A 17,519-nucleotide genomic window follows, 5' to 3' on the forward strand; every position below is an offset into this window, starting at 1 on the left:
CTGCAAAGTTTTAAAGTTTTCCTCCAGGGGCAGCAGGTGAGGTGAACTTGCTGTTTTGACACGTAAGGGATTTCTTAAACTTTTCTATCTGTTTTTTAACAATACCCAGAACTGAGTTTTCCCCTGATTATGGTATCCAATGTTAAAAGGTAAGTGAATTTAGGTGAAACTGCTGTTTTAATCCTTCCATATCTTAGGGCAGCCTTTGTGTGGCTGAATTCTCTGCTTGGCATTAAGGAATCTGCTGTAAATTGGTTCAGCTTCTATCTTTTCTGTACTGTAAAACCTTTTCTGTTCAAATTGGAAAGTAATCAGACGGTAATCCTCTGCAGACAATAAGAGGGGCATGGTTCCTCCAAGTTCACCCTAAGGTCCAATGCTTTCTTGCATTTCTCCTGGCTTCCTATTCATACCATTTATCTCTTTTTCTACAGTTCCTTCTTGCTTTTAGGAGTAACTTTTGATCCAGAAACCCATAATGTTATGGATTACATAACACTGTACACCAAAGTAAGTCACTCCTCGAGAACTGCTTTCTCATAGGTAAGACCAGCCTTCTCCAGGCTGTGTTTAAATCAGTCTTTACAGTTTTAACTATGTAGTGCATTGCGTTTACTGTCCAAACTCTACAAATTCTACAGACCTTGTAAAATCATATGTCTGTGTGAAATGTAAAGGAAAAACAACATAGTAATTTCTACATTTTTAATTCAAAATATTACAAAGGCAACATATGAAATGCTGCAACTGCATAAAAACACACAACTGTGTAGCAGATGGAACTTAATAGGTTCAGCAACACTCCTGAAAACCTCTCTCACTGAACAAATGCCCACCAGCTACTTCATTAGAGACCTGCAGGTATCACTTACTTCAGTTAAGGTCAGTTTTCCTGATTCAACAATTAGAAAAAGACTGGGCAAAGTTTGCAAACCACTACTGATCAAAAAGAACACAAAGGATCGTCTTATATTTGCTAAGAAAAAAAATGTCTTCATGAGCCCCAAAACTTTGGGGAAAAACTCTGTGGAGTGATGAGATAAAAGCTCAACTTTCTGGAAGGTTTGAGTCTCACTTCATGTGGTGTAAAACTAACACAACTTTCATAAAGAGACCGTCATACGAACAGTCAAACATGGTGTTGGTAGTGTGATGGTGTGGGGCTGCTTCAGGATCTAGACAGCTTACCATAATTGATGAAATCATGAATTTTGCTCTCTACCAGAAAATTCCAAGGGAGAATGTCCGGCCATCAGTTTGTACTATGAAACTCAAGCACACTGGGGTTATGCAGCATGCCAGCAAGCCCACCTCTGAATGGCTAAAAAACATTTTGAAGTGGTTTAGTCAAAGTCTGGACTGAATATGATTACGATACCTGGGTTGATTTTAGGAGTTTTAGTGTGTCTGCAAACCAGATGACGTCTGAATATACAGAGCTGCTGTGTGGAGTTCCTCAGGGCTCTGTGCTGGGACCTATTTTGTTCTTAATTTACATTCTTCCTTTAGGCCAGATAATACGGCAGTTTCCTGATATTTTTGCTAATGACAATCAGCTTAATATTGCACCAGACAGTGCAATATTAAACAGCGACTGGGTGATTTAGGTCCCTCACAGAGGCATAACCTCAGAAATCTAGGTGTCATTTTTGATTAAGCTTTTTCTTTGGAGCAGAACTTAAATCTGTAACCTGCTTTTTTTTTGATAATCCATGCTTTTGTCTCTACAAGACTGGACTATTGTAACAGTGTGTTTACCTGTCTAAACAAGAAAGGGCTGGCTCGTCTCCAGGTTGTTCAAAACTGTCAGATTACTGACTTGCTCAGAAAAAGGAGTTCATATAACTCCTGTTTTAAAGTTGCTACATTGGCTACCAATCAGATTTAGGTTCCATTTGAAGATTTTAGTTTTAACCTTCAGAGCACTACAGGGACAGGCCCCTCTGTATAGTGCTGATTTGATTCATAGTCATACCTCTTCTTGTAACTTGAGGTCATCGAATCACAACTGCGACCGTGGCTCAGGGGTTTGGAAGCGTATCTGTAACCGGAAGGTCGCCGGTTCGATCCCCGGGCTCTCTGTCCTGGTCGTTGTGTCCTTGGGCAAGACACTTTACCCTACCGCCTACTGGTGTTGGCCAGAGGGGCCGATGGCGCGATATGGCAGCCTCGCTTCTGTCAGTCTGCCCCAGGGCAGCTGTGGCTACAACCGTAGCTTGCCTCCACCAGTGTGTGAATGTGAGAGTGAATGAATAGTGGCATTGTAAAGCGCTTTGGGTGCCTTGAAAAGCGCTATATAAATCCAATCCATTATTATTATTATTTTAGTGGTCCCCCACACTTGTTTCAGAACTCGAGGGGACCGATCTTTCCAAGCTGTTGCACCAAGACTGCACTTCCTCTATTTCTACGGTGTCTGGACTCAGTGGAGACCTTAAAAGGCCATTTTCATTTCAAAAAGCTTTCAATTAGACCAGAGTTTTTATGATGTATTTATGTCTGTACTATGTTTTGTTACCTTTCTTGTGAAGTACTTTGTGACATATGTCTGTGAAAAGTGATATGAATAAACTTTTACTTACTTACTTTTTACTTTAAACAGCCCATTCTTTCTGGACGAACGCTCGACTGTGGCTGAATTTAAACAATTCTGAAAAGAAGACTGGGCCAAAGTTCCCCCACAGACAAATTAAAGTCTAAAACAGTGACGAAATGGACTTGGTGCAATTGCTAATACTACATAAATAAGGGGTCAGTGCCCTACTCTAAAGAAACAAATGGTCAACGTTACATTTATTTGATATGACCTTTAAATCTTCAATGATCACAACACACAGCCAAAAGTAAAGGTCAAAGATATTCAGATGTTGTCTGCAGGTATATATATATCTTTATAGATAGATACACAAAGATAACTGTATAGATGTAATTAATCAGTTTTATTGCCATGTGGGAGTTTGTACCAGGACAAAACAACACAACGTGAGACGGAGCTCTCTGGGACAATTTAGGAAGCGTGCAACTCCAGAGGATAAATTATCAGCGGCCTGTTACAAAGATGGGCTCTGAGACAGCACTGCACCGAGCCAGATACCCACCTTAGTGCTTAAGTGAGTCCATTAAAATTTCATGCTCAAATCTGAACGGGTGCACTAAGGTCTAAAGGAATTAAGACTTAGCAGTCTCTTGCCTGTGTGTCTTGGGTTCATAATCTAATTTACTCAAAACTGTTTGTTTTTAAAGGCCTTTGCTTACACGTGGAGTACCTATTACAATTTGAGTTCTCAGCAGAGCTCTATATTTGATAATGATTCCTAAGGACATTTGTCAGAACTCCTCGGACGAAAATACTAAATGAAGTTGCAGAGATAGTATCGAGTATAAGAGTCTCCCCTCTTAATCGCTCATATCCACTATTTAAGAAGTGGTGATTAGCCCATAAGGCTTTTAATGCAAATACTCCTTGGATAAAACATCTCACGTTCTCTTTTACATAAATCTGAATAATCGTGGGTCACGGAACAAGCTGTGATAGCAGACATATCTAAAGTTCATGTTGTGCCTTGAGAGATGTTTAACTAAACCAACCAGTCTGGATGAAATCAGCAAAAAGAGAGGATTTGGGAGGAAGGTTATAACTGCAGCTAAAGTGTGAAGATGTGCACCCCTACCCTCCACAGACCTTCATTTCATTAATGATTCACACGAATGAGCAGAATCAACTTGCCCGTATGACATTTGCCAGCAAAGAGTTGTGCACCCTTTAGCACCCTGGCTACCTCTGCTGAAATTGCCTTTTGTAGACAACAATGCAAGCCCGTGTGTGTGTGTGTGCGCGTTCCTGAGATGATGAAGCTGTGTCAATGCCATCTGTGGGTTGTCTGGATGAACCTGCAGACTTTATCTCTCGCTGCCAGAGATAAGTCTGACATGTGCCACAGAAAGCGGTCAGTGGCTTGACATGCCTTCTGGTCTTGAAGGTGTGTAATTTCCTGAAAGAATTGACTGGTTTGAAACATTTTCTGCTAGTACTGAGTGTTGTCACATTCAGAGTTGCACTGGACTGACCTTTGCAGGATCTAGATTCTCTACGTCCATCTGCTCTTTCATAACGTCCACTGAGCAGCAGAAATGCTAATATCAGTGGTTAAAATGTGCTTTCGTCAGCTACTTTGGTCTCTACTCATTCCTGCAGAAAATATCTGTAAATGTGTGGCTGCAGCTTACTCACTGTTGTTAACTTTGACTGTGAATTATCCCCCGTCTAGGAGATGTCTGTGAGATGGGTGATAATTCTCTGTAGGTTTGTTCCTTTTTGTTGACTTGGAGGCATCAAATGAGCCCATAAACACAACGCTGAAATTTCTTTAGCAAGCAGCAACCTCAGACTGAAAATGTACTTAGCACCGAGGTGTCAAAAATAGCAAATTTTGGAGTGGCCACTTAAGGCTACAAAATATTTTCAGTCCCTGTGAATCCCATTAAAATGATAGAAAGGGGATGACCTGTTTAAAGTCGCAGGACATCGCAAAAAAAAGTATTTTCCTCAGTTTTCAGGAGGATTTTAAGCCCTAAAGTTATCCACAACTTATAGTCAAGGTCGACGACTTTAAATACCTGGAGCCAACAATATGAAAGCAACAAACATTGCACAAGAAAGGTGAAGAAGAGTGTCAAGGGTGATTTGTGACAGGATACAAGCAAGAGTGAAAGGGAAGGCTTGCGATATGTTATTGAGATTTGCTATGATGGATGTGTAACCCAGTGTTAATTTGGTTATCTGATATTGTGTGATATTCAGTATATATGTATATACCTATATTGGGTGTTATAAAATGTTCTTCAATGATTTTGAGTTTTTTTTATTGCTATTGGTTTGCGGCTGCTTTACGACAGTCGACTGTGGTAGTACATCCTAGCGGGAGGGGCTATGAGCTCACGTGGCTTGTAGCTGTGCCAGAGAGCAAGCTGGGGTGAGCTAGCGGGGAATATCGCCTTCTGCAGTAGCCTTGAAAAGGACTATTGTTCGTTCTCCTGCCAGGTAAAAATCTGTTTCGTATGTATATTATACTATTCCATGATCGTTAGCTTCATAGCATAAGTGCCTAAGTCATTTTTTGGTCAAATTGAGATTTTTGCCTAACTTTACTCCCCTACCACTGCTGCATCATCCTGTCCGTCTGCCTATGTCATTGGCCAATCACAACACTCATAAGAGTCAAAAAACATACTTGCCTAAGTCATTCATTTGACTTAGGCAGTTTTACCATTGGACTTAGGCAGTTTTGCTGTGTAAGCGCCAAGGTAGGAAATACAGATGAGGATGCTCTTGCTACACACTTGAGATTGAAGAGTCAGGCTCAAGCTGAAAAGGCTGCAGACAAAAATGAATCCAGTGACACACTTTCAGTGTGGACAATGGACCTTCAACGCGTTCTTCTTTGCCCCCAGACAAAAGCAAGTACAATGTACTACAAAACTAAATTACAGATGCACAACTTTACCTGCTTCAACATGAACAACAGAGATGGGTACTGTTATGCTTGGGAAGAACATGAAGGCTCCCTCAGCAGTGAGGTTTTTGCACATCTGCAGTCCAACCACTTTGAGTCTGTCCTACAGGCCAACAGAAACATTGAGAAAGTCATTGTCTGGAGTGATGGCTGTGGGTATCAGAACCGGTGTGCTACCATCAGCAACGCCTACCTTTACCTGGCCATGAAGCATGGTGTCAGCATTGAGCAGAAATTTCTAGTTGCAGGCCACACACAGATGGAGTGTGACTCCATGCACAGTCTAATTGAACGGCGCATTGTGCAAGACGTTTACACTCCACGAGATTACGTTGTCATCTTTGAGGCTGCACGCATTAATCCATCCCCATACAGGGTGACTCAACTATACCACAATGACTTCATGAAGTTATCTGGCACCTATGTCACCAATATTCGACCCGGCAAAAAAGTTGGGGACCCCACAGTCCATGACCTCCGGGCTTTGCAGTACTTGACTGATGGACGGATCAGGTACAAGCTGGATTTTGAATCTGACTGGGAAGACCTGCCTCGGCGCATCAGCATACCCGACAACAAGCCATTCAAGTGGATCCCACTCTTTCCTGCTCAGTTGCCCATCACCCTGAGGAAATACAGTGACTTACAGTCAATGAAAAATGTACTACCAAGAGTGGCCCACAAGTACTATGATGATCTTCCTCATCAGTAGTATACATAGCCTACCAAATAGTACACACACACACACGCACGCACACACACACACACACACGCACACACACACACACCCGCACACGAAGAGAAAGAGAGAGAAGAGAGAGACAAACACACACAGACAGATACAAACACACATAGACACACGCACACCTCTTTTATGAGCCTACAGGCCTCCTCTGCAAATTAATGGGTGGGTGAGGTGAAGTGAGTAAGTCTCCTTACTCTAGCTGCCATTTTGTGATTAAAATTGAAAAGTTACAGTGTGTTATGGTTACATTATAGTATGTCATGTTCATTTTATAGTTTGAAGAAAAACTGCCTAAGTCATAGGCATAATCTGCCTAAGTCACTTTTATTAGACAAAAGAAATGATGTTGGGTTTTGTTCTTTTTCCATACTTTTCCTCACATATACTTAAATGTTCTGTGAAAATATCAATTAAAAATATGCATGTGATATTTAGAAAATTAGTTTTTTCTTGTTTTCCGAAAACACAAAAAAATGACTTAGGCAATTATGCTATCAAGCTAACGATGTGTTATCATGTGTTTGCTATGATGTGATGTGTAGTAATGGTTATTAAGGTGCTAATCGAGGCTAAGCTAGCAAGCTCGACAATTAGCCGCCATGCTAAGCGGACGTTGGTAGCCAAGTTCGTATGTCACTATGGGGCTATGAGCTCACGTGGCTTGTAGCTGTGCCAGAGAGCAAGCTGGGGTGAGCTAGCGGGGAATATCGCCTTCTGCAGTAGCCTTGAAAAGGACTATTGTTCGTTCTCCTGCCAGACGCTTCGCTGCTGTGCTGCCTTACTGCTGTGCTGCCTTACTGCTGTGCTGCCTTACTGCTGTGCTGCCTTACTGCTGTGCTGCCTTACTGCTGTGCTGCCTTACTGCTGCCATTAAAGGACAAGCGGCCGCCATCCCTTCATCCATCCGGACCTTGATTATTTGGACCGAAGTACTCACACACACGCCCGCACTCAGTGCCATACACTCTCTTTATTTTGCTGGCCAGCTAATATCATTTGTTTTTTTTGTTTTGTTTTGTTTGCATTCACAAAGACTATCCAAAGACATTTTGGTTATTGTCAAATAGACACTCTCTGATTACGGACTGAGGAGGTTGTGGTGTTACAACCCCAGGACTGAGAAAAGGGACTCTTTACATAATATATTCACTTGTCTCCTGGTTAGGAAAAGTGACTATTGATGGAAATATTTTTCTTCTTCTTGTCTTTGTTTACATTGTATCCCAGAGAAGTTTTAAGTTGTTCAGGTTGAAACATTTGCATTCAAAGTCGGTTAAGTTTCCTTTGATATATCAGTGTCAAGCTGATGTTTAAGAGGGTATGTTAAGGACAGATGTGCTCCAGTCCATCAATCCTTTAAAGTGCTGGACACCGATGGTAAATTGCCATCAGACCCTAAATAAATTGTCCTCTGCTGTTATCCATATTGCTTCACTCATTCTTTGGTGAGTAGACGTATTGGTTACAACTAAGAGTAGTAGGAAAAAAATTGGCGCCCGAACAGGGACTGGAGCGCATCACTAACTTTATCCTGAAGCACATGCACAGACATCTGTGAATTCATCTACTGCTTTGCAGAGAGAGACAATGGAGTTTTGTGACAGGTATGGTTTTGATCCAGAGTACACTGTTTTGTTAAAAGGGGCTAAAGCCGAGATTAAACTACAAGAGGTGCAAAGAGCATTCGCTTTGCTGGATCACGTTGTCAAAATTCAACAAATAGATAGTCTCCCTGACACTATTTTGTGTCAGTTCATGGAGTGCATTACCCCAATGCTCTTAGATGGAGAACATTCAGCAGATGGGGAGTGTTGGGAGGTTATTCAGATAGATGAGTACTGTCCTCAGGGACCTGACAGTTTTCACCTGGCGCATGATGTGGTCCCCCTCGCTCGAGCAATTGATAATGTGACTGCTAGTTTCAGAGAACAAGTAAACGAACTGGCATTAGCATATAATGTGAGCCCCATGACTTTAAATCAGGCTGCAGTGAGCCACATGTGTGGGAAAAATGATACATATAAGGGGTTAGCTACCTCAACTCCTGCCTTGGGAGTTAAAACTCAGTCCACACCAGGTCCCAGGTCAACTGCCGCCTGTGATGATGGCCATGTGCCCAAGGCTAAACAGGCACTTGATGCGGACTCCCTGCTTGTTGATCCTTTGCCAGCGGAGGTTCAGAGAGTCATTGTGGAGCACATTGTAAAACATGACTCGCCCATGCACACTCCCTCTGGTTTTGAGCTCCGCTCATTTTCAGGAAACTCTCCAAAACCCCCTAATGAGGTAGAGTACAGGGTATGGCGACTTAGAGCTAAACAGGTACTAAATGACTCTACCCTTTCCGAAGGGCAGCAGCGCCGTGTTTTCCTCGATAGCTTGGCTAGCCCTGCTTTGAATGTGGCCCTTTCTATTGGGTCTCAAGCATCACCAAAAGACTATCTCGATGAGCTTGACGAGGCTTATGGCAATGTCACTGGAGGTGAAGAGCTGTATATCCAGTACCTAGAGACTCATCAGAATAGTGGAGAAAAGGCATCTGATTACTTGCGCCGACTCCAGACGTTGCTGCAGGAGGTAGTTGACGGTAATGGCATACCTAGAAGTGATTTTGATGTTCAGCTACTAAAGCAGTTCCTCAGAGGTTGCTGGGATGACTCTCTAATTGCCACTCTGCATCTAAAAGAAATAGTGGGATCTGCACATCATGTTATTCCCACTTTCTCAGAGCTGCTTTTTAAAATCAGAACGCATGAGAAAGAGAGTCAATTAAAAGAAATGCGCAGGAGACGTTACATGAGCGGCACCTCAACTAAAGTGCAGGCTCGAACACTCGTAGCCACAGATGACGGCAGGCCTTCTGGCACCCTCCCACAGCGCTGGATGCTTGTACCAGAGAGCAACTGGAGGAAAAGAAAAAAAAAGAGGAGTGGAGGAAGTATGTTCGCCCCCTTGTACATGCTTATAACTGTACAAAACATGACGCAACTGGAGAAGCGCCCTTCCTTCTGATGTTTGGTAGAGAGCCACGGCTTCCGATGACACTTGCATTGCTCAATAACTTTTTCCTGTCATTACAACAACAGATTGCTGGGTTAGTGCAATCTCTGTCGGGTGATAGTGACGGGGACGTCACACTTTAAGCAGGGGTGGATGTAACCCAGTGTTAATTTGGTTATCTGATATTGTGTGATATTCAGTATATATGTATATACCTATATTGGGTGTTATAAAATGTTCTTCAATGATTTTGAGTTTTTTTTTATTGCTATTGGTTTGCGGCTGCTTTACGACAGTCGACTGTGGTAGTACATCCTAGCGGGAGGGGCTATGAGCTCACGTGGCTTGTAGCTGTGCCAGAGAGCAAGCTGGGGTGAGCTAGCGGGGAATATCGCCTTCTGCAGTAGCCTTGAAAAGGACTATTGTTCGTTCTCCTGCCAGGTAAAAATCTGTTTCGTATGTATATTATACTATTCCATGTGTTATCATGTGTTTGCTATGATGTGATGTGTAGTAATGGTTATTAAGGTGCTAATCGAGGCTAAGCTAGCAAGCTCGGCAATTAGCCGCCATGCTAAGCGGACGTTGGTAGCCAAGTTCGTATGTCACTATGGGGCTATGAGCTCACGTGGCTTGTAGCTGTGCCAGAGAGCAAGCTGGGGTGAGCTAGCGGGGAATATCGCCTTCTGCAGTAGCCTTGAAAAGGACTATTGTTCGTTCTCCTGCCAGACGCTTCGCTGCTGTGCTGCCTTACTGCTGTGCTGCCTTGCTGCTGTGCTGCCTTACTACTGTGCTGCCTTACTACTGTGCTGCCTTACTACTGTGCTGCCTTACTACTGTGCTGCCTTACTACTGTGCTGCCTTACTGGTGCCATTAAAGGACAAGCGGCCGCCATCCCTTCATCCATCCGGACCTTGATTATTTGGACCGAAGTACTCACACACACGCCCGCACTCAGTGCCATACACTCTCTTTATTTTGCTGGCCAGCTAATATCATTTGTTTTTTTTTGTTTTGTTTTGTTTGCATTCACAAAGACTATCCAAAGACATTTTGGTTATTGTCAAATAGACACTCTCTGATTACGGACTGAGGAGGTTGTGGTGTTACAACCCCAGGACTGAGAAAAGGGACTCTTTACATAATATATTCACTTGTCTCCTGGTTAGGAAAAGTGACTATTGATGGAAATATTTTTCTTCTTCTTGTCTTTGTTTACATTGTATCCCAGAGAAGTTTTAAGTTGTTCAGGTTGAAACATTTGCATTCAAAGTCGGTTAAGTTTCCTTTGATATATCAGTGTCAAGCTGATGTTTAAGAGGGTATGTTAAGGACAGATGTGCTCCAGTCCATCAATCCTTTAAAGTGCTGGACACCGATGGTAAATTGCCATCAGACCCTAAATAAATTGTCCTCTGCTGTTATCCATATTGCTTCACTCATTCTTTGGTGAGTAGACGTATTGGTTACAGATGGTTTGGAGGTGGCGGTGCTGAGCAAAAGACAGGAGGTGAGGATGCTCAGATTTTTCTGGGAGTGACCAAAATGAACAGGATCAGAACATAAGAAGGACACCTCAGGGTGAACGACTAGGAGACAATGTTAGAGAAGAAAGGCTGAGATGGTTTGGACATGTGCAGAGGAGGGACAGTGGCTATATTGATGCTGAATATAGAGCTGGCAGACAGGAGGAAAAGAGGAAGACTAGAAAGGAGATTCATGGATGTAGGGAAGGAGGACATGTAGAGGTGGTGGTGTGACAGAAGAGGATGCTAGGAATAGGGTGAGATGGAGGCAGATGATCTGTTGTGGTGGCCCTTAAAGGGACCGGCTGAAGGAGGACAATCATCATCCACATCATCCCCTTTAGCGATGCAGTAAGAGACTTTATAACTTCTAATGTAAAAACAGTCATTATTAGTGCAGCTTTAAGAAAAGCTGTTGGCACCATATTATTAGTGGACTAACAGCAAAGCCACAAACCAAGTGTCCGTGAATCCAGTGGGGCATAAGTGGGACAGAAGATAGCCACTACTACTACTAGCTAGTTGGCCTGAAAGCAGATTTCCTTGGTGTTAGTACAGAAGCATTACATTCAAGCTACCTTATATGAAAGAGATGCGGCAGCTGGCGCAGATGTTCATAGCGGTTCAGTTCAGACAACACGGTCGTCAGTGGGGTCATCACCGAGTGAGGAAAGCCCCTGAGGTACCATGTGCGCATCTCAAACAGAGAATGAGTAAGTGAACACTTGAGAAAAGCCACATCTGACTATCAACTACCAACTTCCCCTTCTAATGTTTATGAGGCATATTGTTATAATGAATTATTAAATCAGGTAAAGCCAATGAGGTGGAACAAGCAATTACAAACTCAATCAAAAAGACGCTCAAATCTCAATCTGCACATTTGCATTAAAACAGGTTAGCAGCTGTACGTCATAACAGCGCTCTCTGGTATTCAATTTAATGGACCTGACTTTATTGTCCCACGTGGGCACATTTGTTCTGTAGGGCAAGGTTTAGAAGACAGCTTTGAAGAGGTTTTCAATATCCTTGAAAGTATCATGCCTTTGCTCTTTGTTACCATCATTAGGCTAATGAGGCCTCTCATAACAAGATGATGATTTGAAGATGTAAAGAAAAAATATTCTTCCCCTGGAAAGCAATTTTCAGTAATGGCTGAGGGAAATAAATAAATAAAACTCTAATTATTAACAGAAAAAAATCTGTGTCAGTTTAAGGTGTTCAAAGCGGTCTCGTGTGTTGTTGGCAGGGCACAACCTCAGGTCCAAAACAGTTGTGAAGCTGCGTAACTTGTAAATAAATACAGAATGCAACTGTGACTATAATAAGGCCATTTTTTATTCACAAGAGAACATAGAAATTCAATATTTTGTGAAAACGAAGAGCTCAAGTCTAATTAGGTTTAGAAACAAGACTGAGTATAAAAAGAGCATCAAAGAAATAGCCTCTAAAAATATTGGAATGAATTTAGAATAATGTTTTATCACTATGAGAAGAATTTTATTTAATCATTTATGTTACAATAACATCAAAATATTCAGAAAATTGGAAGAAATCTCTGTGTGCAAGGGACAAGGCCACCGTTCACCCTGCTATCCACACATGCAGGCAGGGACCGCTGGTATGAATGGGCTGACAGGGCTAAGCCCTCCTATCTTTTTCAATAAAAAATAAATATATTTATATAAATTTAAAATAATCTTAGAACAGATTACTTAAACGCTGGTGTAACGAAGTGCAGCAACAACACCAAATAGTCAAAAGAAAAAAAAAACCCCACAGGATTTAGCTACATTGGCTTATTGACTATGTGCACGTTAGCATATGCTACTTCCGGTGCGGAAACTCCTGTGGGGAGCTTTGTTTCCGGTGTCCTATTCGCGCCCTGTTTACTGTCTAAAACAAGTTAAGCAAATGAATGAATCAAGCGGCGATTTACATGTCTATAGATGTCTCGGGCATTTACCCAATATATCTGTAAATGATGTTCATCGACTTGTCGATATTTTTCCCCCGCGCCTCAGAGAAAAAGAGAAAAGGGATTCAAATGTTATATTTCTCAGCTGTTATGTTCTAAAAATAACCAGCGATAGGTGAAATCAAGTAGCCAATTTTATTTTTTGACGGTGCAAAACGTTTCCTGGACATCGTGGACATACAGTACTGCACTTCAGAGTCACACTGCAGCGATTCTGTACTGTACAGGAGAGACGTCACGGAGGAGATCGTCTGCAGCGATCAGGACGCAGGACACAATGTGATGTAAAAAAAAGCATGCAAACTTGCACTAAAAAAATCTGTGAAACAGCGAGGTGAAAGGTGAACCGCGTTATAGCGAGGGACCGCTGTAATTTTGAAGGTAAGTCACAACATACCCTTCGTACATACTAATGTATAGAAACCCTTACCAGCAATCATTCATTTTTTGTGTAGCTTTTTTCACGGTTTGTTAACATGCTGTGTAGGTGTGTACTTGACTAGCTGATATCGACATAACAGGGAAACATCTGGTTTGACTATTCTTCACCTGTAGTTTGAATGCTGAACATTTGCCTGTTTAGATCATGAGACCAGTCACTATACAGAGATGTGCTTCTGAATGTGGACATGTGTCTTCTGCTGCAGTGATGCAGTTCTGCTTGTGTTGAGTGATGTAAACAACTGATCGATCTAAACTCTTTAAACGTCAAAATTGATCATTAGATTTTTTATGACACAGCAGTGGTGAGTGTTCCCACCTTCTGCTCTTTGTAACTTAATGCAATATTTCCGTTTTCAAGTTTTGGACATGATTTTGGAGTATATCTTCGCAGTAGCGATTGACCGCAAAGTAAAGCTACCGGAAATGCACAACCCCATATCCGGTCTCAAACCAGGAAGTTAGCATTGTGTTTTTGTTTGTTTTTTTAATACGTTTTATTGACAAAGCACAAAATACAGATATACAAATACAAAATAGCAAACACAATGTCAGGGGGTTCGTATAAAAAAGCAAAATAGACAGTGATATTGAACAGGGAACATAGGTTTATGGTTTTGACAGCTTTTTGATTTTGAGAATGTTGTATGGTTTTAACATATTGTTTGGTTTCATTTAAAAAGTACCGAAAGGATGGTTTTGCGTTAGAAAATTTCGACTTATGTATATGAAATTTAGCCAATAATATCAATAAATTAATCAAATAAAATTCGTTTGCCCTGTGCATGGGGTACTTAAAGAAACCGAACAATATTTTCTCGTAACAAGGAGAGAACTCAGAAAAGATAAAGGAAACAACAAAAACACAAAATTCAGGAAGTTAGCATTGTCTCGTGCACATAGTCAATTCTCAAAGCATATGCACCGCAGCATCAGCTACCATTCATCTTCATGGAGTAGTGAGTGACAGGCGTCAGGTCACGGCCCCTTAATTTGCTGTTCAGCCCAGAGGCGGGAATTTTGGCGAACGAGTGACAGGAAGCGAAATCAATATGGCGGCAGCGACGAGCGTTAGCATAACCGAAGTGGATTATTTACTTAGTTGTATATTTTCTTCTATATCTTTGGACGAAAAGGTTAAGAGACTGGGACCACATCATCGAAACGATGTTCAAATAACACAAACGACAGAATCGTAAAGTTTGTGTTATGTGGTTTCAACGAAAGGACTAGCTAACGGAAAGCAGGAATTCACTTTACTGTGTCCTATGCCTGCTTTTTGGAGGAGACACAGCTTGAATTCAACAAGGAATTGTGGATTTGAAGCATTTATCTGACAAAATTAGGAAACACGAATGAAGCACAAGTCACATTGGAAATAGGGTAAAGTTAACATCGCCTGCCACCTGGATGAAGGACACCGCATTGCTTTAGACTCTAAAGCACTTGGTGTCGTTTGACTTCAACGACAGGGTGATTAACATGTTTGCATCCCAGAAAACTCGATGTTGTGATCTTCACTTTAAATAAGGTAAGCCGACCCCCTCTCCCCTTAAAATAGGGTAACATACTTCTTTCCTGTTGCCTCTTACTCATCTTTAAAGATCAATATTTTCCTGCTGTAGATACCAACTCCTTTTGTTGGTGATGTGTCATTTAAGTCAGTATGTTGTAAAATAGTTGTGACATTGTAATTGTAGTCTATTGGCAGATTTTACATTTTTAAGTACATCCCTGGCAAATTCAACAGAATTTGAATAGATTTTCCTGGCATTCTGCTCATTCAGCCGTCATTCCATCCTTCTTGCATATTTTGTTTTTCTAAAAACAAAAAAAGGGCTAATGTGCACAGAAACAACCTAGTCAAAAGGTGTGTGAGAGTGTGTGTGCCTGGGAATATGGGTATTCCTCTATATAGTTTTGTTAGTGTTGCTTTGACAAGGTCTTGTGGCTCTAAAGTGGCATCAAGGATGTGATGTCAATATATATATAAAATAATATATTATTTTACAGTAATCAGGCTATATTTCACAAATGCAGTAACATCTGCAAACAGCAGTTCTGGGCGCTTGTGGTAGTTTATTTGACCTGTAAATTTACAGGTGCATTGTGGGATTTCTAACAGTTGTGACTGGAGGCATTTCCAGTGGCAGGAAGTGACTTATTTGGTTCAAATGTTATTTCAATATTTTACTCTTCATGTTTTTCTCTCTTCTCAAAATGAAAGAAATCAGAAGAATAGTGTTTCTGTTGGTCTGAATAAATGATAGCTTCATGCAACTGCGTTTATGGAGACGCTTGTTTATCTTCCCCTCAACTTGTAATTTCAGTGGCTGTTTGAGAGTGAAAAACTCCACTGTGCATGGGGAGGAACTACTGAGGAGTGGAGGAGAGACAGGTGAGCTATTTTATTCATAAAATGTTGTGTGAACAAACAAAAAAAACCCACAGAAAGCAGATGTTGTGGCATAAGAACAGAACAGGGAGAATAATCCCAGCTGTTGTTTCCCACACCAGCAGCACTAAGCATGTTGTGTTTGGGCCACACAGTTTAGTTAACTGCTCTGCACTGCAGAGCTGCTTACTTCATGCTTTTCCTAATTTGACCAGCTACACGGTCAGCAATCTAGGAGCCGTCTTTGATGTGGAGTTTTACAGGGATTCATCCCATGTGAATGCATAAATCTTGGAAGAATGCACTTTGATGCATTGTTTCTGTATTTTTCGTCTTTAAACGAGTCTTCTTCCATGCACGGGTTTGATAACCACCGTCAGAGGACACAGTGACAAAGTTTTGCTTCCGGGCGGGGGCATGGCCTCTATTGGACAGAGGGGGTTGTTCCATTTCAAATCAACCAAGCCTTCTGCTTGACCATCGATTTGCATAAATAATTTTGAACATTTATGATTGCTGTGAAATTTTGGCTTCATATATCAAATAGTTTTCAAGATAGATTATTTTGAAAAGTTGTTTATTGACACACTTCCTGTTTTTCACACATTGAAATCTGAGGCAATGCTCGAACACGAATATTTGAGAAACTATTAAAGATAAAAGCCTGAACATTTCACTGGTCTCTCTCACCATCAACGAGAATCAGGATCTGTAATTTGGGACAGACACTACAAAAAAAATGTCTCAGTACTGGCTAGTTAAAAGATGGAAAAGTTCCATATTTGATCACACACTGATTAAAAAAAATGTTTAAGTGTTGAGATGATCCAGAAGTGTGCCACAGCAGCAGCTTTTCAACCAAAACACACCACCTGGGAGCCTGTGACTCACTGTACCCACTGAGACTGTGTACACTCTGTAATTAGTGTATTTTAAAGGCTCGTTATTGGTCATGCTGTGATAGTCAGTAGTGTGTATGAAGACAAAAAACCTTAAGTAAGAAGCAGTGAGATCTTAAATCAGTTAAATTAAATTCTTAGCACATGAAAATTACAGTAATTTAAAAAAAAACAGAAAAGTGCAACAAAAAACCACTTCCTGGATGTAATCACTTATGGGTGTCTTCTTATAATTGCAGTGTTTCGCAGCTTGGGCTGATGGATCCAGGTAAAAGTCTCATCGAGATTTAATTTTCCAAGAGAGACCTGGCCGTCATGGAAGCAAAGGTTACAACAAATACAACATACCAACAGAAGAAGCGAGCACAATTTAAAGCAAAAGTACGTTTCCAGTTTTACTGGGAAACTTGTGAGTATTTTTCAAAGATCAACCCCACACTGCTCTCAGGGACTATTTGTGTAGTTGTGGAAAAGTTGTGACACTGAACTGGTAACATTTACAACTGATCCTGATAATTATTGTCACTAATGTTTATATTGCTATTTTGAATAATCTCATCAATGTTTATAAAGCATGCTCTTATCCTTTGCTTCTTATTCTATTTTTCTTTTACTCTTACTGCATTGTGGGTTTCAAATGATAAAGCCTTCCCTGTCTGCTTAGACTTGAATCTGCTGTAGTCACTGTTTTATCTGTAGGGTAGGTGTGCAGAGAACTTAATGTGTGCCCAGCCTAACCCTCCTTTACCTTTTTGTGCTCCCAAATCCATACGCTGGTAACACTTACATCTCTTTTAAAAACCTGCAGCCGACTCCTTGGACCTGGGGAGCGTTTCGTGTCAACACGTCTAAGAAAAGAGACAGTGCAATGCTGCAGTGTTTCATTCTTCACTGTATTCACTTGCTTCTTTCTTCAAATGTTGGTATCGCAGTCTCTGTTGCTTGTTGAAGTATTTTGTGCATGAATGCTGACAGATTTTGGTACCTGCTCAAAGAAGGTCAAATAAAGCTTTCAACATGG

The 17,519-nt window shown here is 41.3% G+C and overlaps 1 long non-coding RNA gene across 3 annotated transcripts; it reads left to right on the forward strand.

The window, feature by feature from the left end:
• The first annotated feature begins 8,746 nt into the window (after nucleotides 1-8,746).
• Nucleotides 8,747-17,519, forward strand: LOC308389173. 3 transcript variants are annotated; one of them, XR_013970235.1, is made up of 5 exons: nucleotides 8,747-9,699; nucleotides 12,991-13,144; nucleotides 15,535-15,602; nucleotides 16,738-16,879; nucleotides 17,307-17,519. It is a non-coding gene; the product is annotated as an uncharacterized lncRNA (long non-coding RNA). The 3 variants fall into 3 exon arrangements; XR_013970236.1 differs by lacking the exon at nucleotides 12,991-13,144 and having other exon boundaries at nucleotides 8,751-9,699; XR_013970237.1 differs by lacking the exon at nucleotides 8,747-9,699 and having other exon boundaries at nucleotides 12,851-13,144.

This window comes from Rhamphochromis sp. 'chilingali' (assembly GCF_963969265.1).
Source record: "Rhamphochromis sp. 'chilingali' genome assembly, chromosome: 21".
In the NCBI taxonomy this organism is placed as follows: domain Eukaryota; kingdom Metazoa; phylum Chordata; class Actinopteri; order Cichliformes; family Cichlidae; genus Rhamphochromis; species Rhamphochromis sp. 'chilingali'.